At 38.0% G+C, this 23,752-nt stretch overlaps 1 long non-coding RNA gene across 1 annotated transcript; it reads left to right on the top strand.

Moving 5' to 3' along the window:
• Positions 1 to 14,373: 14,373 nt before the first annotated feature.
• LOC139827764 (uncharacterized) lies at positions 14,374 to 22,421 on the top strand. Its single transcript, XR_011738691.1, has 2 exons — positions 14,374 to 14,530; positions 21,286 to 22,421. It is a non-coding gene; the product is annotated as an uncharacterized lncRNA (long non-coding RNA).
• The last annotated feature ends 1,331 nt before the right edge of the window (positions 22,422 to 23,752 follow it).

The raw sequence follows: 23,752 nt of genomic DNA, 5'->3' as shown, positions 1-23,752 counted from the left end.
AAAAAAATAAAAAGGAAGAAAGGAGGCCAGTGGTTGTTTGGCTAAGTAGATGCAAACCATTTGTATAAGAATAACTCTGGAAGAACTTGGAAGTCACCAAGGGCAACCAGGTGAACATGGCCTCTGGAAGTAATACCTTCACCAAAAATATTAGCATAAAACTGGAGAATATACACTAGGATTATTCAGCACTGGAATAATATCTGTGGAAAACTCTGCCAAAAATTCATGAAATAGGAAAGGTTTGAAGAAGTGTTGCTAGAATGATATAAGATATTGGAAAGCTCATATACTTTTTTATACCGTATAAGTTGGCCCAATAATGGATATGAACACTTCTTCAGTTATATAGTGTGACCATCACACCACCAACAATTCTTTGTGACTTACAGTGAAAATTCAAAGAACCCAATCATCTGCCTAGTTTATCAAAAAAATGTAGTTAACCCAAGAGAAGCATTAGATGTGATGTGTTTAGTCCAGAAACATCTTTGTGGGGATCAAAACATCGACAGTATTGAGAAATGAGAGGTTAACCAAATCCGATGTCTGGAAGACAAAACTACCCAAACTGAGGGCAGCTTTTGTTGCCTTCATTGTGGTTCTTGGAGGAGACAACTGCAATGATCCTTCAGATGTAAAGCTCTACCAACATATATACATACCTCTGGTTTTAACGTAGCAGGGATGCTGAGGTTGCAAATTCTGTCATAATTGGTGCTAGTCTTAACAAAATTGAACATATGCTTTCTTCATAAAGAAGAGCTTATATCCGTGCTCTCAAATTATTATTCTTCAGACCCTGTTACATTGTCACGGCATGTCATAATATAATGTCACTGTCTACTGTGGTTCATCTCTCCAAATATATCGTTAATCTGTTTTTTACACTATTTTAGGAATGTGATGAACAGAGGGATTTTGGTTTTTTAAGCCAATATTTATTCACACTCTCCTAGGCGTAGCCTGAGATAATGGTGAACAACCAACTATATTTTAATAGCATTAAAAAAATGTTTTAATATGGCATGATAAGTTCTTTTTTGTAATTAAAGTGTTATGTTGTTGGGGAAAACATTGCTAACTATTAACTCTGCATACTTGAATAAAAACCTGTCTATGTAATTCAACTCTCTTTGGAAATATAACTAAAAGCAATACAGTTGCTGTCCTCACTGATTGTATTTCAGTGCAATTTCTAAAATACATGTAGTAAGCTTGCACATAAACAGTTGTGTTTGACAAACTGATACTCTGTCTAGTAGTTAATACAGGTTATTATCATACAATCATTACTTGTTCGTACTGTCACCTAGAGGTTTCACTTGAAATCAGAGAATCATTGTCATACGGACTGCCTTTGCCCGGACAGCTTATGGCTTAACAGTTGAGACAGATGAATGCACTTCATCTCTGGTAACGAGGATTTTGCAGAGCAATTTACTTTCTGTTATGCTTGATTAAACCTATTATGCCTTTACTGACACTTGTGCAACCCTATTCCCCTTCGCAGGGTTACACAGGTATAACAGGTTGGACCTCTAACAAGAATTAATTTTGTGATTTCTGCATAAGAACAAGTAGTATTCAACTCACTCTCTTGTAGATGTATTAGCTCAGCAGAATGGACAGCAGTGAAAATTACCTGCAGTGAAAATGTATTTTTGGTTCTAAATTGCAGAGATGTGACTAGGTATAGAGGGAATAGATCTCTGCTGAACTGCAAGATGCTTTGTTCTACCTTTAAAAACAAAAAACAGATTTTAATAAGAAGCGAATGCTTCAAAAATGCTAAAGTAGTAATGAGTAATGCAAAGAGTAATGTAAAATGTAGCTAAAAATGCTTCTAGCAGACTAAGGAGTGAACCAGCTGGTAAATCTGAGTAGGTAGAATGGGTGTTATGGGTGTGGTTTAAACTACAGGATCTATTAAATCTGAAAATATATATCTTTCAATATCGACTTTGTTACTGGAACTGAGAAAGTTTTTTCTTCCTTGCCAAGATACTTTCCATAGCTAGGGAATATACAATTAATTCGTTGCCTATTTCTGCTCACACAAATATCAAATGCAAAACTTCCAATGGCCTTCTGTGGGATGAATAGCAAGTGGGCAATGTTTAATCGTGGAGAATTATATACGCAAGAATAAATGTGGATTTTTTAGATCTGAATCTCCCAGTCATAAATCCTTGTGTGTGAGAACTTTGTAAACGAATCTCAGTGTATCATCACCCTAAGGCAAATGTTTAACCAGTATAAAAAAATTACTTGACCTATATCAACTTTGTTAAGAAAATCACTTTTTGAGCCATTTTGTAAATATTTTGTAAATAATCACGTACTTTACTTTGGAATAGGCTTAGGGACAATACACTAGCACTGGGAAACATAGTAATATGCATCTGTTTAAAGTTTATTTAGTAGGAACAGCACAAAATTCCCGAGTTCCTACTGAATTTGACTGCAGAGGTCAATGTTATTTATCTATGTCTCTTCTTCTTGCAAAATTAGCAACATATAGGATGAAAAGAGCTTGTTAATAACCAACCGATGTGAATAGGTATTTTGTTATTGATTACAATATGACTGAAATTTCTGCCGTGATATTTTGTCACCTGTTACAAGTTGTTACAAACAATACAATCACTATCATATTCAGGCTATATCTGCCTTAGCAAGCAGAACAGACAAACAGGAGCAGACTGTAGACAGAAAAATATGGTTCTTGATACTTAACATCCACATTCTAAGAGCTTTTTGCTTACTATTAGACTGGTTCTACTCTGGTCCCATAGTCTGAATACTTATTTATGGAGTAGGTGTACCTCTGGAGCATGTTTTCCAGTTTAATTTCAGCCAAATGAATTCAGCTTGGCACTCACAAACCTCTGCACACTGTGAACTGGAGCAGGGGGTACTGGGAGATGCACTTCAAAAGTACTTTCTTGATCTATACTAAAACACAAACAGGTACACAGAGCATCTCTACTCCAGCAATGTCTCTCATCTGAATCAGAATGAGAAAGTGAAGGAACACACAAAAAGTGGAAAATAATAAAAAAAAAAACCACTCACACATCAAAGAATGCTAAAATGTGCTATTCTGAAACTGAGGGATTAGTTCTTGTTTATCAAAACTTATGTGCCAGTTCTTGTGGGAGAAGCATAGCTGGAAAAAAAATCTTTGCTTCACTCACATATTTCAGCTCAAATTGACCAAAAATATTCAGAAGAGAACAATTGAAATTTGTAACTTGTTTTAGGAAAGAAAGCTGAAAAAAAATAAAGAACAGAAGTTTTTAATTTTAAAAACTTTCATAGTTAAATTGTTAAAAGTGTGTTCTAAAGAATTTAATTTCGTTTTGAAGCATTTCTATACCATTTTTTAAGCAGCTATTAAAAATGTTTTGGTCTGGTACAAGAAATAGTTACTTAGATTTGTAAGAACTTTTACTTCTTTTAGAAGCATTCATTATTTCAAATCCCAGTCTTTTAGTTTAGCTTAAAAATCAGCCAGAAATTAGCAGATCTTTCTGTCATTTTCCATTGTGTTTATCCATGCTGCTTGGTAAAACCGAGAATTGGAAATCCATAAATAACTCAAAAAGAAATATATGGAATAGTTGTGGTAGAGCAGTGGTTGTAGCAGTGTTTTGATGGTGTACAACTTTCCATGAGGAAAGAAAAATGCAAGTAAGAAATAAAGGTAATCAAAATCATCAACAACTGGTTTTTTTATTACATCGTAAAAAGATTTTTGATTTAACCCTTGATATTAACCTGTAGCTCACTGTATATTATACAAAAGGTTAAGTATTCTCCAGGATACCTGAGTACAACCAGGGCAGTTTTTTACAAATAAGCATGCATAATTTGTTTTTTTATTTCCCAACATTTTTTTTATTTGAGGAACTTACTATCAGACAAGTCAAATTACCTGTTACCTGGTCCCTCTTCTCCTATATCAATGATTCATTCTGACAGAGGAAGTTTAAAGGAACTAGTAAAATATGACAAACAATATCCATCACCATATAGGGAGCTTGGCTAAAGGCTTTCTGTCACCATTAATAATATTGTTTGGTTTTCAGCCTCCCCATTTATTGCATTAGTGGCAGATGTAAAATACTGCAAGAAGTAAACAACTTTCAGTAGGTGCTTCCTGTGAAAATTTGGGCTGTAGATGAAGATATGCTAAACTTCCTCTAGATACTTATGTGCATATTCTGATGAACAGACCTTAGAGGGAGGGCACATGCAAAAAATATTTATGTAACTAACACTGTTTCTATTGTGCTACATCATATGACAAGATGCCTCACACTATACCATCAATACAAGAAAATATCATTTCTGACCCCCTGAATTTGTGTCATTTGTCCAGAAGTAGCCATTATATGCGTTAATATTTCATCCTATGGAAGCTTTGAGACACATACTGTTAAAAAGTTTTTTGACTACAGCTCTAAACAGAATCTTACAGTTTCCGAACAGTAAACACATATGGAAAATAATATTATTCACAAGTTAACCTGGATTCAGGAAAAGAATAAAAGAATATGCATTATTTTAGGTAAATAGGCCCGTTGTGCTATACTCGTTCTTTAAGTGAAGCACATACTAATGTGCTCTGCTGGAGTGGCACCAGCCTGAGTCCCACAGACATGTGAAATAACTAGAATTCACATTCTGTACTAATACAAAATCTCTAGAAAATTTCCACACAAACAGTCTTTGGACGTCCTTCACCAAGGTGTAAATACAGTATGGTAAATAAGTAGAATTTTTTTTCAGTTGTTGACGTATATGAAAAGCTTCACATAACTTCTAACATATTATTCCACAATTATCTAAGAAAAAAATGATAACTCTATGAGAAAAATAAATGTATTTTCAAATTAACTGAAACATATAGATAAACTTCTTTGGATAGTATTATATAACTCAAAACATATTTGATTTCATTTTAGTGGTTTTAAACTATAGTAGAAATTTACATTTACACAAATTTCAGGGGAAAAAACATTTGATTTTTTAAAGGTTAAAAACAATTCAGACAAACTCATGACTGAATTTCATTGAGAAGTTTAGTACCTTCAAAACTATATTTTCTTTTGCAAATAAGCTATACAACTAATACAATATGTTCCTCTATGAACAGACTTGCAAATTTCCAAAATGTGTTGCTATGTCACCACATAGTTCAAGAGGTACTTTATAATAATTTTGTATCTTTTATAGATAGAAATTATGTCTCCTATGAATATGACTATTTTATCTTAAATCCACATAGCTGAACAGGGGTAACAAAGAACAAACCAAAACAAACCGTAAGACATTTCTATAATACCTCTAACTGTAGATATTCTTAATTTGTCTTGAAAGAGATCATAATACGCTAATGATAATTTTAATATACTGCTACTTCTTTCCTGTGGAAACCTTCTTTGGTAATTAATATTAATTTATTATGAAGCATTTTGGGAAATTACATATCCATTTTAATTAGCAGTCACAGAACTGTTCCTGGCTATTTTAATCTGGAGTATTAATGCTGCACCACTTTCACATGGTGCTTTCAGCAGCGTCTTTCTTTCCCTCTATCTCCCACTCATGTTTACATGCATGTATATAAAGCTAAAAAGACAGGCCAGAATTCCTTTATACAATTTAACTGAAATAAAACTACCAATTTGTTATTTGAGAGCACATGTTAGCACTAACCCAGGAGTGAGTGGGGATGAGGAGAAGTAGAATTGAGACAAGCATTTTGATATATACAAAACTGTACAATGCAAAACTGGAGTCACAGAAACTCCATTGCTGCAGAAATCCTCCGTTCTTTTAGTGTTACAGATATTGCTTAAAATTTGGCTTGTTAGGTTTTTACTTTGTTTCCTACAGTAACAAATCTTTTCACCATATTAGTGGAGTCTACCTTGTAACTAAAAGCTAGACTTGGCTTTGGATGGTAAATTAACATGAAGTGGTTTAAGTTCACCAGTAAGAATCATCTCACAAGCCAGGGTCTGGTAGTAAAGCTACAGTGAAGCATTAGTGAATGTGGAGACAAAATTATTCATGCCCTTGCCTCAGAGCCAGGTTGGCTTCTTATCCAATGTTTTCTGGTTTTTATCAATCATCTCATTTCTTCCATATCATCTCATAGCCTTTTATGAGGACATAACGAGGTGGATAAATGATGGCAGAGCGGTGGATGTGGTCTACCTTGACTTCAGTAAAGCATTTGACACAGTCTCCCACAGCATCCCCACAGCTAAACTGAGGGAGTGCGGTCTGGACAATCAGGTAGTGAGGTGGAGTGTGAACTGGCTGAAGGAAAGAAGCCAGAGAGTCGTGGTCAATGGGGTAGAGTCCAGTTGGAGGCCTGTATCTAGTGGAGTGCCTCAAGGGTCAGTATTGGGACCAGTATTATTCAATATATTCATCAATGACTTGGATGAGGAAATAGAGTGTGCTATCAGTAAGTTTGCTGATGACACTAAGATGGGAGGAGTGGCTGACACACCAGAAGGCTGTGCTGTCATGCAGCAAGACCTGGACGGGTTGGAGAGTTGGACAGGGAAAAATTTAACAAAATATAACAAGGGAAAGTGAAGAGTATTGCATCTGGGTAGGAACAACCCCAGGTTGCAGTATAAGTTGGGGAGCGACCTACTAGAGAGCAGCATAGGGGAAAGGGACCTGAGGGTCCTGGTGGACAACAGGATGACCATGAGCCAGCACTGTGCCCCTGTGGCCAGGAAGGCCAATGGCATCCTGGGGTGTATTAGAAGGGGGGTGGTTAGTAGGTCCAGAGAGGTTCTCCTTCCCCTCTGCTCTGCTCTGGTGAGACCCCATCTGAAATATTGTGTCCAGTTCTGGGCCCCTTGGTTCAAGAAGGAAAGGGAACTGCTGGAGAGAGTCTAGCGCAGAGCAACAAAGATGATTAAGGGAGTGGAGCACCTCCCTCATGAGGAAAGGCTGAGGGAGCTGGGTGTCTTTATTTTGGAGAAAAGGAGACTGAGGGGTGACCTTAATAATGTTTACAAATATATAAAAGGTGAGTGTCAGGAGGATAGAGACAGGCTCTTCTTGGTGACAACCAATGGTAGGACAAGGGGTAATGGGTTCAAACTGGAACACAAGAGGTTCCACTTAAATTTGAGAAGAAACTTCTCAGTGAAGGTAACAGAACACTGGAACAGGCTGCCCAGGGGGTTTGTGGAGTCTCCTGCTCTGGTGACATTCAAAACCTGCCTGGACACATTCCTGTGCAGCCTCATCTAAGTGTTCCTGCTCTGGCAGGATAGATGATCTTTTGAGGTCCCTTCCAATCCCTGACATTCTGTGATTCTGTGATCTTTGGGATACATACACTTTGTGTATGCATGCAAAAAATAGGTGATACAGACTCCCCATAGCTGATACTTCACACTTTTTCATTCCCAGTTCCACAGAGACACGTAGAGATCTATGCTGTAATTTGAGGATACAACATTGTGTATTTGATAAGAAATCTATCTGTCAATCTGATGTAAAATTTAATTCTTCATTAGGCCATGGCTGGTCTTAGAAGATGGAGAGTAATTATTTGTAAAGAGGTGTTTCTGCAGACTCTCAACAATAAAGGAATTCAGACTGAAAATCCCCTTCATGGGGTGCAGGAGCACTGTTTTCTTCTTGTTACTTACACAATGGTGGAGGTCTTAACTCCTTTAGACAATGGAAAGGTTAATATCAGTATAAGCAGCTGGAGACAGTTGATAGAAAAACTGTGTCGAGTCAATTTAGACGTAGAATTAGATGTAGTTGTTAAGATGCACTTACTCTAATGGGGAAACTGGGGCAACAACACAGAGAACTTGAATTTTTGAAGAACTGAATTAAACTTCAGTAATGATGGCAGTAGTGGTGCACATAACATCCTGACGAAAGATAACATCGTAATAGAAGTGGTTCTCCAGAAACGTATATCCAAAATGTGTAAAGAAACAAGAGACAATAAAATGAAACAATGCTTGCTTGGGTAAAATCACCTGTGGAAGATGAGGTTAAATAAATTCTTGGAATACTAGGAAACTTATAGGAGTTTATTATTGACCCTAGAATCGAATCTGGACACTAATAAATATTATTGAGCTCTCATTGCAAAGAAATATACAACAGAGAATCATCCTTTGGTGAGGAAAACTGTACTACTGGTTTGAAGAACATTGAGACATCCGTCTGAAGAAGTGTTGTTAACTACCAGTGCCCTCAGTGCACAGCATTTAATTTTTTTAACTGAAATTAAAAAAAAAAAAAAGAAAATAAAAGAATGAGAGAATGAGAGAGTGGAGTTAAAACTCATTAAAGTTCCTCATTTCAAAAAGACAGAACTTCACCTAAACTAAGGACAGCCGGGAGTACTTCTGAGCTCCCAAATCTGGAAATAGGTCTTGGCTGTCTCCCAAGTGTATGAGGGCAAAACCTTCGCACATGCCTGCTCTCTTCCCTTGCTGAACTTTGATTTTGATCAGAAGAAATCTAGGCACATGAGTCAGGAGGGAGAGGCACCTCGCTCTGACACCGTGCACTATCCGGGGATCGAGCAACCAGGGCTGCAGGCACTGTGCCGGGTGCACAAGCTGCTGAGTTTGGATGCAACCCAAGGTAACTATTTAGGGAGGCCAACTGAACTAAGGAACTTGGGGATTTGATTTTGGAGGCAGCCTGGAATGTCTCCATGTCAAATCTGCTAAAGCTATCTGGAATCTGTATGCCAGGCAAGGAGAAAAAAAAAAAAAATGTTGTATGAGAACTTTCCAGAGCTAACTGGAAGAATAACCATCTTGAAAATGACATTAAGCATAAGTAAGGAGCCTACAAGGAATGGGAAAAAAGACTGATCACCAAAAAAAACTATGACTTCAAAGTCAAGAAACGCAAGTCTAAAGTGAGTCTTGGCAGAAGTGGTACTTGCTAAAAGTCATACTGAATCTGACCTCATAAAGGAAATTAGGCTAAATAGTTAAACTTTTATTCAGCTATATACTTCAAATGAGAAAAAGGCAGGAAGTTGAAAGGTTTTGCAATGAGATACACATGAAAACTCGACATTTGATTTGGGTCAGTTTATAGTTGGCAACAAAGATCAAAATATCATTTCAGTTTTTAGTAAGATTCATGTTTTTGAACATGGAATTACACACTGGGAAACAAATAGAAAAGAAGAGATTCACGAAAAAAAGTGAATGTTATACCAAAATAGTTTATTAAATGCAAATTGCAGTTACTCAGATAACCTACAGTCTCACAAATTTAAAAGAAAGGATGTGTGAAACGCAAATTCCCATTGCAAATGGCTGAAATAAATCTATCAGTCTTCATAATGGACATACACAAATGCAGTGCCTCTATTTAGAAGAGTCACCCTGGCACCTACAGCATCCTTTAGCCTGACCTCAGCAGTGCAAATTTTCTGTGAAATTAGGCCCGAAGACTTCAAAGGCCATGTAATACAGTTTTGTCATAGGTAAATTATATAACACTAGATACTTGACATCTGGTTTGGACTTTTTTTAAATGGGTAATGTAAGCCTCAGCACCGCACTGACCACTGCAAAAACAGGGTTTACTGAAGAGGTGGGGCTGGGCACCACAATGTGGTACACAAGGGACTGTCTATGAGGTTACAACACTGGGCTGAGAAACAAAGCATGAGGTGAGCAGAAAGGTGCTGCTGAATCACCTGAACTGTGTGTGGGGGGTGTGTGTATTAATCCTGTTTAATATTTGCAGAATGACCAAGAAACAAACAATATGAGTATATGGGTGAAGAAAGTAAATTAAAGAGACATTGACGGTGACGGTATTCACAAAGACTGACTTAACTCCAGTGGAACTAATTTCTCTGAGATTTTCCTATGGCAAACAACAGATGAACTCCACCATGCATGATTCATCTCAAGTAATGAGGTTCTGGCTCCAGCTCGACTTCTAGGTAAGCTCTTCTCCTTCTCTTGGCTGCAGATGCAGCCTGGGAAGACTAACCTTGATAATCTAAAGCTCATCTCTGCACACACCTCCTCTGTTGCTACAATTTTCTTCTGTGTCTTCCACTTGCACTGTCAATGCATTATTAGATTATTACACAGGATAAACAAAATGACTTTGAAGACTGAGGCAGTAGATATATGATGAAATTCAATAGTGCAAAATTCAATATCTACATTGCTTTTATAAACTGGAAGACCACTTCTAAACAATCCAGGTGAGAAGGACTCAGGAGATGAACCGAGAGGCAGCATACCAGATGTAATCTTGGGAGGTATAGGTAGAAGTATTTACACAGCAGCAGATGCTTACGAGGTGTCCTCCAAAACAATACATACAATTCTGGACACTTACATTAAGGAAGAAAAAAATTAATAGAAACAGGCTGAAACTGGCTTATGGGAAAATCAGGAAGACAGAGAAGTAGCTACATCAAGAGAACTTAAAACTTTGGCTTATTTACCCTTGCAAAACAAAATTTGGGGCAAGAAGTGATTGCCATGTATAAACACAGTAGGGAAGTAAACAGCAGGGAAGAGAGGGCACTATTGAAACTGAGACATTACTGGCAAAGGAACTAATGAGTATAGACTAGCTATTAATAGCTTTAGGATGGAAATTAAACAGTGTCTGACCATTAGCGCACTCAAATTCAGAAGCCAAATTCTAATAGGGGTAAAGAAAACAAACAGCTATTTCTGAGAGGGCACCTGGACACTTCATAAAATGGTGGTTTGTGGTAACTGCTGCAATAAAGGGAAGACTAAAGGCTGCAGTATGTCTCACTCAACCCAAAGTTGTTCTTCCCTCCTAGACATTCTCTCTGTTCTAAAGAGATGATGGGACTTTCTCCAGCTGAGACAGGAAGTTGGGTGTAACTATAAATGGAACCTGGGCTTCAGACCCTCATTCCCTGATATAAAAGAGATTTGAAAGAACCAGCACGAGAAATCCCAAGTGTCACTGAGAAACTTGCTGGGTGTGCATTGCCCTTCAGCAAGGGAGAGCACAGCTACAGTGTCCAAGTCCTCTTGGCAAGGCCACCCAAGCTTCCAACCTATGCTATGGCTTTCAACCTGTCTTAACTGCTCACCAGGCAGGACTGCTCATTATGCTTTATTTATCAATAATTTCTGTAATCCATTAAAGGATCAGCCTAGGTGCACATAACTTTTGTGGTTATTGTACCAAGAATTTCCCAGAACCGAAGGTTCCCACAATAGATATGATGTGTACTAATGGAGTAGTGAACTAAGAATGCTACAGGCCTTAAATAATTTGAACTAGAGAATTTTTCACATTTCAGCTGTGGAAGAAAACAGACAAAGAATAATTCATAATAATTAAGCTTCATAATTTTAGTTTGGTTTTAATTAATTAAAATTAAGACTTAAAATCCCTAGGGCCTTTGTAGATTTTTTTTTTTATTATGATGTCAGGAATTATCTTTAATTGTTCCAGGTGAATAATACCACAATTGTCTCCTTTTCTTATGGTTGTAGACCACTAGGCAAATTGGCTTCTAGCCAGCAGTAAGTGTTTTTATATTACTCCAGTCTGAGTGGTAGAACAAATCAAGCTACAAATTTCAGTGTTACTCAGTTTGTTGTTTCAATTTAAATTTCATATATTGCATGGTGTTTTATTTTTTTTTTTTCCTCCTTTCCTTTTTTTGACAACTCTTAGAAGTAATTCAGGTCTTTTTTACCTTTTAAGTTGCATTGATATAAATACCACATACAACATATACTTGTATAATGCATACAAGAGGCATGTAGAATAAGATTTGAAAATATGACGTATGGATAAGGAAAAAAAATAAAATCACATACATGTATTAATTATATCTGTCTCAAGACTGTTTTCTTGTGTAACTATTATCCCATAGCATAGCTTGATTTCTTATAGTTCATTGACCCATTCAGTAAATTCTCAGACAAACTTTGGCAGAGGTGTAACTTGATAATTAAAAAGTATGTTATCTCTTGCCAGCTTGTTATAGCTAAACGTAAGTTGAACGCTAGCTTTCCCTAATCCCATCAACCCAGTCTGTAGGAAGGGTCAGGGGTCAGTAACTGCTTCTAAAAACACTGTTCAATTGAATCCAAACAAGCTCTTACCTACTAAGCAGCTGCTCACAAACAATTCAGAATCTGTCCTCATTACCAATTGTTAGGGGCTCCTATTGCAAGAAAAGCCCTGTTTTGAATAGATTTCTAATGCACCAGTAAGTCTTCATCTGATAGGCTAAGATCTAAAGTCAGAAATTTTTTTTTTTTACTTTTTTTTTCTTTTTTTTTTTTTTTTCTTCCAACATAAAGAGAGAAAATTAGAAATCAGCTAATACTGGCTGGCGTATCTACTGGCTCTGGCAGGAAGCAAGATGTTGATTTTCAAAACAGTGTTTTACATTAAGGAGGACTTCTAGGAACAGGAAAAAAAATGAGTGAATATAATGATATACAGAATATTGTGAAAGGCATAAACCATTTTCCAGTGACTGATAAAAAACCAAGTTTGTGTTAGAAGAAAGAGCTTTAGAATACCATGTAATTAAATTTTATTCAAATATTTCAGTCACTATTGAGGATGAGAGCAACATCATTATGTACTGGGGTCAGATCTAGTTTTGTTGATTACTGAAGGGATGCTGGTCCTAGTGTCAGGACTTGTAGACTTTTTTATTTTGTTCTTCTGTGTCACATATCTAGTAAGTTAGAAATGTCTTTGAAAGGAATAGGTGAAGATGTTAGATACCTGAAAACTTGTAGAGAGGGGAAATTTTTACTTACAGTATAGCTTGATGCCATGTATAAAAGGAGATATGTGTCCTGATTTGAACATGCACAGATTTATTCCTGGGAGTTTGTTGAAGTATATACATTCCTTTATTAAAAATGAAAAACTCTTGCATCAGCTATTGCAACAGATGGTCACATCCTGAAACTGAGGTACATCAGGTACCTCCACAGCTGTAAATTTGGAACCTTGTGGTAGTCTCACTGGTTATGGTGGGGCAGAATCAAACCCTTTCTTACTGCTCTTATTTTTTATCTTTTAAATACGTGTTTTGGTTTTGGAATCTTTTTGAGGCAGCCACGAAAAATATTTACAAAACCATCAGAAGCTTACAAATGAGTGACTGTACAGGCCCCCAGCACCAAACCTCTACCACAACCCAGTCCTGACACCAGCTTGGTGAAAATGCCTGCACCTCAGTGACTTTGGAGAACAAGGATGTGGTCTCAGAATCTCAGATTTTCAGTCCCCTCCTCTTACTCCTGAGGTCAGTAGGTTTTAAAAGACCGATACATGGAACATGTTATCTGTCTCTCCCTAACACTGAGCAGCTGTCCTGGCCAGGAAAGTGAAGTGCGCAGCAAGATAAAAATTAAGGAAGATTTCCTAACTCAGGTGCAGAGCTCAATTACAGCAACGCATGCAGAGTTTAGGTGCCTTACACTCCTTTATGTCCCTGTGAAATTGCACAATAGTTCTCTTAATTTTATATCGCAGTTCTGAAAGCTGTGAAGATCATGTTTCTTTTTCTATGCTGTTTCTTTTTTTTGCTTTCTGTGTTGAGGATCACAGTTTTTTATGGGAGCAGCTGATTTTCATTATTGTCATCATACCAAATGGAGAAACAAATATTTTTGGTAACTTTACCAAGACAGTGCTAAGAAAAGAGAGTAGTTTTGTAGCGCAAGAGAGCAACTCCTGTGAATATTCTTGCAGCATTTTCTGCGCAAATTTGAATTGCACCCTATTACAAGCATTAGTTTTCAAATACATGCAACTTATTAAGTGATAAAGTGAAAAGTTAAATTACTATAGAAGTAGACATTATTAGAAATATCCCACTGAACTATATTTTTTGTTTTATTTAAAGCCTTAAGGACATACAAATTCCATTTTAGTGATACAAAACTCTTTGACTTCCAGAGGCAGTAATGATACAAAGTACATAAGAGAACTCAGTATATTAGGGAAACATAGATAATCATTCAAATAGCAAAAACTGAAGCTGAAGATTCACTGTTTTTCAGCAGCTACTGTTATGCATGTATGTACTACTGGACTGTTTGTCTCTGCATTCACAAAACCCTCCATCCTCCACAGAGCTCTTTCTATGGGTTCATTCTATGGACTCATTAAAGACTATTTTTCTAAGGGCTTTGGATGTGAACTTTTTTATATAGTCCCTCAAGAGCAGAGATGAGAGTGATGCCAAGGTCTGAGCTTCCCTCTATGCTGTTTTATCACTGTCCAGCCTCCCTTGCTGACTCCCCTCTGACTCATTGACGATACACTCATTATCCACTTTGGCAGACAGGCATTCAGCTGTTCCTTCAGAAATTACTTTGCCCAGTGGACTCTGTTTCCACAATAAGAATACCACAACACGATCCAAACCATCTCACTGCTAACTTCGAAAATATCGGCGTTACCTTTGCGGAGCAAGTTCATAGTCCCAGTGCATTTATCAAAGGTAGGTATTTACATATCCAAAATGCCAGGCATAATTGGCAGGCTTTGGAGGCGGAGGATGAAAGGGTTGGGACTATTCCTGTGCCCCCTGCCCCCCACCAGGAAAGACACTGTGGAGCTGCAATTCGCTCCTGCTCCTGACTTGGTTACCTGCTCTTACGCAGACTGATGGGAAATGGGTTCAGCCAAGGGAACTTCAGCCTCACAGTGTCTGTCAGGGGTGATTCCCACAGAGATGTTGCATTTGTGAGCTGGTTCCTGCTTGTGTTCGCCCTCGAGAGGAAGAGCGCTGCTGAGGATGCAGGTCTTGGATGCAGCATAAGCTATAAGTTTTTAATTGATCTTACTTAAAAAAAAAATTTCAGAAGTAATTTTTGTTGTTGGACAAGAAAGTGTGTGACACTCAAGAATTCATGCAATTATTTTCTAAAAAAAGGTTGTTTAGATTTATTTCCTTCTTTTTCTCCGGTTTTTTTTTTTTTTTTTTTCCCTTTGGATTTCTAAAGAAGAGTGAGGAAGCTTTGCATTCCCTATACTTCACTGTCCCCCTGGAAATGTTTAGCAAAATTATGCTTTTGGTCATCCTAGTATAAAACCAGAGTAGCTCCAGTGAGTTCAGAGGAAGAAGCCAGATTTATATCAGTACAACTAAAAAGAAAATTTTACTTAAGGCTCTAGTTCACTGTTCTGTTGTGTATAGGACAGTTCTGATCAAAATGTAAGTTGAAGATTTCAAAGAGATTTTCTTCATAAGTCAATATCCTAGTAAGTCTAGTCAGCTAAAAAACAAACAAACAAAACAAACCACAAAAACAAAACAAACAAACAAACAAAACCCACCAAACCTACCCCACTGCCCCACTTTATTTTCCTGGATCTGCTAATCTCTTTTCTTTGAATGTTTTTCTTTGTTTGGTTTTGAGTCCTAAATAACAGCAACTTGCTAACAGCATGAACTTGATTTAAAACTAACAATGACAGTCTAAGAGACCCTGAAAAAGGGTTAATCACAGACCATACACTAAAGTATCTGCTTAAAAAAAAGTCTCTAAATCATTTTATGTTTAACAGAATTTCTTTGCACTCTTCCCTCTTTCAAAAAAAAAAAAAAAACAAAAACAAAAAACTGTAAGAGCAAGTTTATTCAGGTGCTATGAATCAGACAGGGCTCACTGATGCAAACTATAGCCTCAGAAAGCACAGCAGGCTCTGAGTCTCACAGGGCTGCCCCACGAAAAGAAGCATAACAAAAACCAGAGAAGAACAGGCCTGCAGTAATCTCCTTGCCCTGGCTAGAAAACAGGGGTGAAGGAAAGCTGCCCTCTCATTATGGTTTTCGTCTCAAGGTTAGAATTAGACCCTTAGGGTAAGCAGCTGTCAATTAGAGATAACTCCAACCAATGCTGTCTGAAATCTTGGACTTATCTCCTAGCAACTCCCCTTCTTTCAGGGCAGCAACCCTCCGCTCTGCCTTCAGCTCAAGAGTCATCCTGAAGAGAGCGAAATAACCTTTTCAATTTGGGCAGATGCATAAAAAATCCAGCTTCCAGAGCCTGCATGAAGCCTGCGTGACATTTGACTGAAGCCGGGTTTTATCTAGGTTGATTATATATTTGCTTTGTTTTCCATGTTGCAGATGTTGAGAGGTTATTTTGCTAAAAGGGTGTTCTCAGATAATACCTACAAATTCGGTAGGTTTTAGACACACAGTTGTTTGCTTAGAGAGACACAGGGTTATCGTGTTTCTGCATCTCTGGTGTATCTTTCCTTCATGCTGTCTTTTACACTGGGATAAATTTGCCAAGAGTTGAGAATTAGGAGTGGCCATGGTTACAGCAGCAGCTCTGGAGTCCTCTATCTAGCATGGCAGGGCATGCAGAGTGGCGACAAGCATAAATCCTATTAAGAAAAGCACGAGGTTATGCTCCATTTTTGTAGGAAGCATGACAGAATTTGAGGAGGAAGTTTAAAAGACACCAAAAGCCACCTCTACCTCTATTTCCAGGGTTCACCATTCATTAGATTTTTTTTTTTTAGATCCATAGCAGTCACTTTTCCTAACCTGGTGAAGTGTCTGAAAGGAGGAAGGGAGAGGGAGATCAGGGAGAGGGGGGTCAGAGAGAGGAGGAGCAGGGAAAGAAAAGGGGTGCTCGTGGAAAAATAAGGAGGAAAGAAGCTTGTCTTTGATTCAGTTGGGGTCCATATTCACAAAGAGATCACTCAGAAATTTCGTACAAATGGCAGGAGCAGAATGTGTGCGCAATGAGGGGCCTAATGCAGGCACTTGTCCTGTAATCAAAGATTCAGCTCGACATGAGTCCTTTGTGAGACAACAGCATCATTCTCCACCCAGGCTAACCCTTGAATGCAGAGCAGCTCTCTCAAGCAAGGCAGACAGGACAAGCCTCGCATTTCTTTGTCTTCTTTGGAAAAGATTTTTTTTTTTTTTTCCCTATTCCTCATTTGTTTCTCGTCTAAAGAAAGCATTTTTCGATATGGCTGTAGTAAGCCAAAGGATGTTTGCATGGGTGGAGGCAGTCTCAGGGTGAGGAGAGAAGCAGATGGGCTGACATGGCGGAGCGAGGGCAGCTCCAGCCCGCGCGTGGTGAGAGGGTGCAGAAACATGGCTGACATTTCCACGCCAGCGAATGCATGATGGGCGTCCTCCTCTGCGTAAGCACAATTCCCCCTTCCTCAGGCTTTACCAGCCTCGCATAGATGAAATGTACAGGGATTCCGTTTTTCTAGCTTAAAGCTATTTGGCAGTAGAATTTCTAACCTTTTGAAACATTTTTTCTTTCAAAAAAAAAAAAAGTTTTACTATTTATTAAAATGAAACAGAGAATTTCAATTGGAATAAACAGAATTTTTAAATTGAGTTGCATTAGAAATCCCTCTGTAGAGTTGCAAATGGTGTTTCTGTATATATATATTAATGTCACTGTAAAAAATCATTTTCAAGTGAAATAGAAAATATGAAGCAATGTTTATCTACTTCCTGATATTTTTTTTTGCTCAGTCTGAATATTACCCGATGTGATGGATATAATCTATTATTTTCAGTATTTGTCTCTGGAGAACTTGAAACAATCCAGAGAAAGTAAATCAGACTTGCAATCCTTAAAGCTTTACAGAGAAACAACCCAATAGCATGCAAACAAAGAATTGCCATATGAAAAGTGAACCTAAAACTAAGCAGCCCAACATTTTGTTATTCGGGGGTTACATCAGCATAAACCAGAGTGGCATTGTGGCAGGGAGGCAGGTCTCAAATTCTTAGGAATCCCATTAATTCTTTGCTTTCTTCATTTGCTAAGTGCTTATCTCTATAGAGAACTGACTGCTACCTCTAGCATTGCTAAAGGTATTTGTTGAAAGGGCTACCCAGAGATGGGCTCAAGCCTACATTCCTCACCGATATCACAGGGAGTCTTGGAAGCAAAAGGCCCAGTGTTTAAATTTCAAACAGGCTTATTTTAGGCACAAACCTTTCATGAAATAATCAGAAATGGCAACATTGTTATTTTAGCATACAACCTAAAGTTTAAAATATTGCTGAACACCCTGGGGACAAAGAAAAAAGGAAAACATAGTTTCAAGTGATAGGCCTTTTGGTATAAACCTAAATGTAAAAGACAGAAAATATTAATAATAAGACAATCTTACTGTTAATTTAACTGAAAATTTATTTGTGGTATCTATTTGATATGTAGCATCATCTTTTCACTCGAGTCTCCAAGATACTGTTGCAGGTCAGCTGTGTGCTGTATGTCTGTGTATTTGTGTGGGCATATATCCCTCAGGTACCTCACAGCTGAAGGTTTTTGGAAGCCTAAATTGTGTACTTTTACACCTGGTTGTGCATGGAATTGTATTTACTTACATTGCCATATCCGGTATATCCAAAACACAGAAAAAGTCCACTGGCACAGTTATAATGTAAGGCACTATCAGATTATTATTTAATATTTGTGCACATATTTAAGTTTTTACTTGTAAAAAATGAATAAATGCACATCCTCAAATGATTTTTTTTTCATATGGCAGATGTGTGTTTTCGATTTCATACTGTAAATTCGAGACACTGTATAGGGCTGCAAAAAGATTTGTGTTTTCAAACTAGGCCTGGCTTTAATTCTTAACGTGATGTAATCACTATCATATCCCTTCTTGCTGGGGAATAAAACCAGAGAGGGCCCTGCAGGCGCTGTGGCCTAGAGGGCCGCCCTGGGCCGCGCCGAGAGCTGCCAGTGTGATTCAGTACTCCGCCCCTATTCAGAATGTGCTTCAGTGCTTTGTGCTTCGAAAACATGCTTAAACGCTTTGTTGGATTGGGAACTAATTAAACAGCTGAAAGTTCAAACTTAATATCTCGGTGTAAGGAGTGTGTGAATTTTCTCACAGGAAAGAATAGCGTTCTCAGAAAAATGTGGCGAAAAATATTTTTGTTTGTTTCCTTGGTTTTGTTTTTGCCTTCTTCGGGTTTGTGTCTGTGTGTGTTTTGATTTTGTTTTCCTTAGGAAATAGGCTACCATAAATTTTCAGGGCCTTTCCCTCTAAATAATTTAAAATATTATTAAAAATATTTTTTTAAACGTGCACAAGAAAAATTGGAAGTAAAACAAAAAATGTGCACTTTCACTGAATTAATTTTGCAGTTGAAGTCTGGTTTTATTTCTGAAATCTAGAAATGCTATTTTGTTGGAGTTTTTTTTTTTCTTTTCTCAGATGTTAATTTTTACCTTTTTTTTTTTTTTCCAAGTACCTCACAGAAGGTTGGCAAAGTTCCAGAACAACAGCTGGAAGTGAGAAGGAATGGAAAAGTATATCATAGAAATTCAAATGAGAAATAGGATATACATTTTTAATGGGTATGGTTATCACTCATTTGAACAAATTATAAAGGAGGGTTTGTTTTTTAGATTTCCAGATGTCTTTAGCTCAACGTTGGATGCCTTTCTAATAGACAAATACAAGCGATTAATGTTACAGAATGTCTGTGGGTTGAAATTCAGACAAAGATAAAATGGTACATTGTGACCTTCAAAACTTAAAGCATTGGAGATAGGAAATTCTGGAATTCTGCATGCAATCTTATTTAGGGTATGTGCAGAAAAAAGTATTTCATTTCTTGTCCTGAAGAGCAACTATATTTTTTTTTCAAATGAGTTTTACTTTTTTTTTTTCCTGTTGATTATGTCCAAGAAACTATATACATAACATCAGAAAGGGTGGCTGTTAAGATCAGATCTATTGACATAATTAGCTTATTTGCAAACAGTTTCATGTATTTTTGTCTGAGTCTGCCTTCTTGCACACACCAAAACTGCCCTGATTCAACTCCTTGTGAATTAGGGTGTACAACAAATAAAGGAACAATCTTCTAGTCCAAATATATTTGCATTCTTAATATGGTGCACACATTCAGGCAAACGGCAATTTGCATGAAGACCATGAGCCAAATTCAGTTCTGACAGTAGCAGGCATAACTTTATTCAAATCAGACAAGCAGGAGGCATTGACAAGGGGCAAGAATAGGTACTGTGTGCTTGCTGCATGTCCATGCTCCAGCATAATGCATTACTGTTACTCAAAACTTCACATTTTCCTCAGATGGACCTGAGCTTACCAAAACTAAATGCAAGTTTCAGCTCTAAGTTTGGAGATACATATGCAATACCTGCCAAGATAGACAGCTTTCTTGCATGCCTAGGTTTCAGTGTGACTAGTAAGAGTAGTTTTAAAAAATATTCTCTTTGCAAGCTTTCAAGAGGGGGGATTAGCTGAGAAGCAGCATGCCAGGTTGCCTCTGGCCACCTTCAAAGCATCCTTGTAAACTCAGTCACAAGCGGAATCAACTTCATTTTGTCCAAAGTATTAGCATTTTTTCAGCGCTCGTTTCGTAAGTGTTCTTACTAATACTTTAATGGTGGTTGTATACCCCTGTGCTGTGGAGCTGGCTGATGTGTCTTGCTGTGTTTCAGCGAATGTTGTGAGGAATCTACAGCAATTAGCTGTTCATGTCTCTGCTTTCCTGTTTTGTGCCTTCCCTTTCATGTATCAGATGTTTGTAAGTTTTCCATTAGACATTTCCTGCTTCTAATAGTTGTTTGTGAGGCTTTTGCTTTGAGCTATCAAGGCTCCAATTTGTGCTGAGATGTTTGGTTTTGTTTTAGGGCTGAGGGGTCTTTGTATTCTTTTCTTCCTAGAAAACATTATAATCTGGAAAAAATAAATAAATTGTACTTTGCAAAAAGAGAATATTACTCCTTCATCTAAATGGCATGGTTTGCACATGTGTCTTTTGTCAGCAGATCACTCCTAAAATAAAAGCAGTTCAACTGCAGTTTCTGCCAACTTATCAGACACCAATTGGTGACAACATATATGTATTGCAGTTTCTAAAGGCAGCTTTGTACTCCAGTGTTTTCATCTTCTTTGCCCTATTTTTTTTCCCTCGTTTTAATTCGAAACGGTGATTGATTTCTTTTTCTGTTTCCACCAGCTTGATTGGCTGTACTTACCAAGTAAGTAGCTTTAGCTGCTTTTGAAAGTAGAAAATACCTCTTAAAAAGTGTTTCAATGAGCATTGCCCACTGTGAAGTGGCTGTCAAAATTAACAGGAAAGGCATAATTGATTCCCTGAGAGTCATACACGAAAACTAGCTTAAATTTTACAAAACCGCTTCTGACGTGTTTAAATACTTAAATAAATGTGGTGCTGATCTTTTAATCCCCTCTTCCATGTTTTCGCAGTGGAGCAGCATAGCCAGGCACCAAGGCAGCCCCAGCCTCTCGGAGGGTGTTTTTGCAGCAAGGCACTATCCATCATCCCTCCATTCACGTGGTATCAAGGTTTCTGGATCTGTATTTTGCTTATCGAGTCACCAAACCAATGAATCATCAAAGGAAGCTGTCAATTCACAGCACATCACCCGTGCTTTGAACTTAGAAATGAGTGGAACATTGAGGAGTTTTATTTATTAAGGTCAAGACTGGATTTGAATTGGCAATGAGGGAAGGGGAGTGGTGAGGGGAGCAGGAGGATGGCTGCTGACTCAAGAAACCTGCTGGGACTTTGTGGCCTACTGCTAGGCAACAGCCCATCCCCACCACAGCAAACATACGACCACAAAATGAATGACCTCATCTACAAATCAGCTATTTGATATGCAGATCGGACTGCAGTCCTCTTCAATAATACAATGCTGCGCAGGCAGCAGGTGCAGCAGGAAAAAGTACACGGCCTTTCCACGTTTTAAAAGGCAGGGCTGGTTTGTGCTCACTCGCTCCCTCTGGTCCTTTGCAATTCTTGAAGCTCTATTACCTTCATTTTTTATTTAGACCTTCCATCTAAAGAAAACATGGCTACTCCTTTCTGTTCCTCTCCACACTCAGTCTTAGGCCAAGCGAAGAAGAGGCAGGATTAAGAAGCTGTGCCAGCAGTGTTTATGATTCTGTCAGCATCTGAATACACAGCCTGAATAAACAAGCAGTATTTTAGGAAGGAATTTCGATTTCTGAGGTTTCTCAGATGCCACATCTTTGCAAATGATTATCAAAGTGTGGTTTGTTTGCTATTTTTTTTTTTTTCCAAAATGGTGGTCCTCTTTGTGCAGAGAGCAATGCATGCAGAAGGCAGTATTTCTCTCTGTGCATCTGTACCCTCCTTTCATTGTATGGAAAGTGCAGTTTGGATCATACAGTAAGTGAACTACATGCAGTTCTGAGGGCAGACTCACAAAAAAAGTGCAAACACACCATTTTATAACAGAATTAAAGTATTTTTCAGTTGTGTGTTAAAAAGAATAAAGAGCTGCTACTCTGGGCTATGAAACAGCACTGAACCTCTTAGTGGGCCTCAAAGAGTAATAAAACATGGTGTAATATAATTTGTATTGTCTGTGGTTGCAGGTTATGTCCTGAAAGTCGTAAACTATTACAGCTTTATAGCTATGCTGCTGGTATTAACTAAATGAAGAGGTTATTTGTTCTAAAGCTGTAGCCTGCATGATAGAGAATCTTAAATTCATCAAGAGCAATTGATGAAAAAGGAGGCAAAAATGCTGCAGAGCTAATAGAGACAAAGCAATAACACGACGAGGGAAGCAACAAAACAAAGGTAAGGTGTGGTGTCCAACCCCTCCAAGCTTCTGCCACATATGGCTGGGGAGAAGAATTGATCATCCCTGAGACTGCAAGGTATATTCAACTGATGGGCCAGAAGGAAGCCTTGGGCTGCTTGCTTGTTGGAGGAAGGTGTGAAAAATTAGATGTTTACATTGTTGTGTTTAGATCATTCTGAGACTCGAAAGAAAGATCCTGGTTTTGCTGAAGCGTGAGAGCTCCTTCTTTTTACCTCTTAAGAAGATTTTTGTTAAAAAATGGACCTATAAGTAGTAAAGACACTGATTTAGAGAGCAAATCTAACCACACTGTGTCTTTTTCCTGAAAGCTGTGAGTATATTTATAAGATTTTTGTCTGAAACCTTGGAATTTCCTGTTAAAGTGGAATTGTTGTTTCCCACTTAAATCCAGTTGTAATATTTCAGCTTCACTAAGATGTGAACTTAAACATGGATGAGACGTGTGTCCTTAAATTTGCTCAGGTCCGTGAATTATTTGTCAGATAATTCTGCAGCTGCATGACCTTCAGCTTCTGCATAAGCCATTTTTTGGTGGTACCAGGGGTAGAGAGTCTTGCTAGTCACAGAGGTCACAGAATCACAGAATTGTTGGCATTGGAAGAGACCCCTGGAGATCATCTAGTCCAACCCACTGGCTAAAGTAGGTTCACCTGGAGCAGATGGCACAGGAATGTGTCCAGGAGGGTTATGAATGTCTCCAGAGAAGGAGACACCACAACCTCTCTGGACAGCCTGTTTCAGTGTTCTGGCACCCTCAAAGTAGTTTTTCATCATACTCAGATGGAACCTCCTGTGCTTCAGTCTGTGCATATTGCCCCTCATCCTATCACTGGACACCACTGAAAGGAGTCTGTTTCCAACCTCTTGACATCCACCCTTGAGATATTTGTAAACATTCATGAGATCCCCTCTCAGCCTTCTCTTCTTCAGACTGAACAAACCCAGCTCTCTCAGTCTCTTCTCATAAGAAAGGCACTCTAAAACCCTAATCATCTTTGTAGCCCACTTCTGGACTCCCTCCAATAATTCCTGGTCCTTCTTAAACTGGGAAGCCCAGAACTGGACGTTGTACTCCA

This window comes from Patagioenas fasciata, chromosome 3 (genome assembly GCF_037038585.1).
Source record: "Patagioenas fasciata isolate bPatFas1 chromosome 3, bPatFas1.hap1, whole genome shotgun sequence".
In the NCBI taxonomy this organism is placed as follows: domain Eukaryota; kingdom Metazoa; phylum Chordata; class Aves; order Columbiformes; family Columbidae; genus Patagioenas; species Patagioenas fasciata.
Note: the sequence above shows the minus strand (reverse complement) of the source record. Positions and strands in the feature narration are given on the sequence as shown.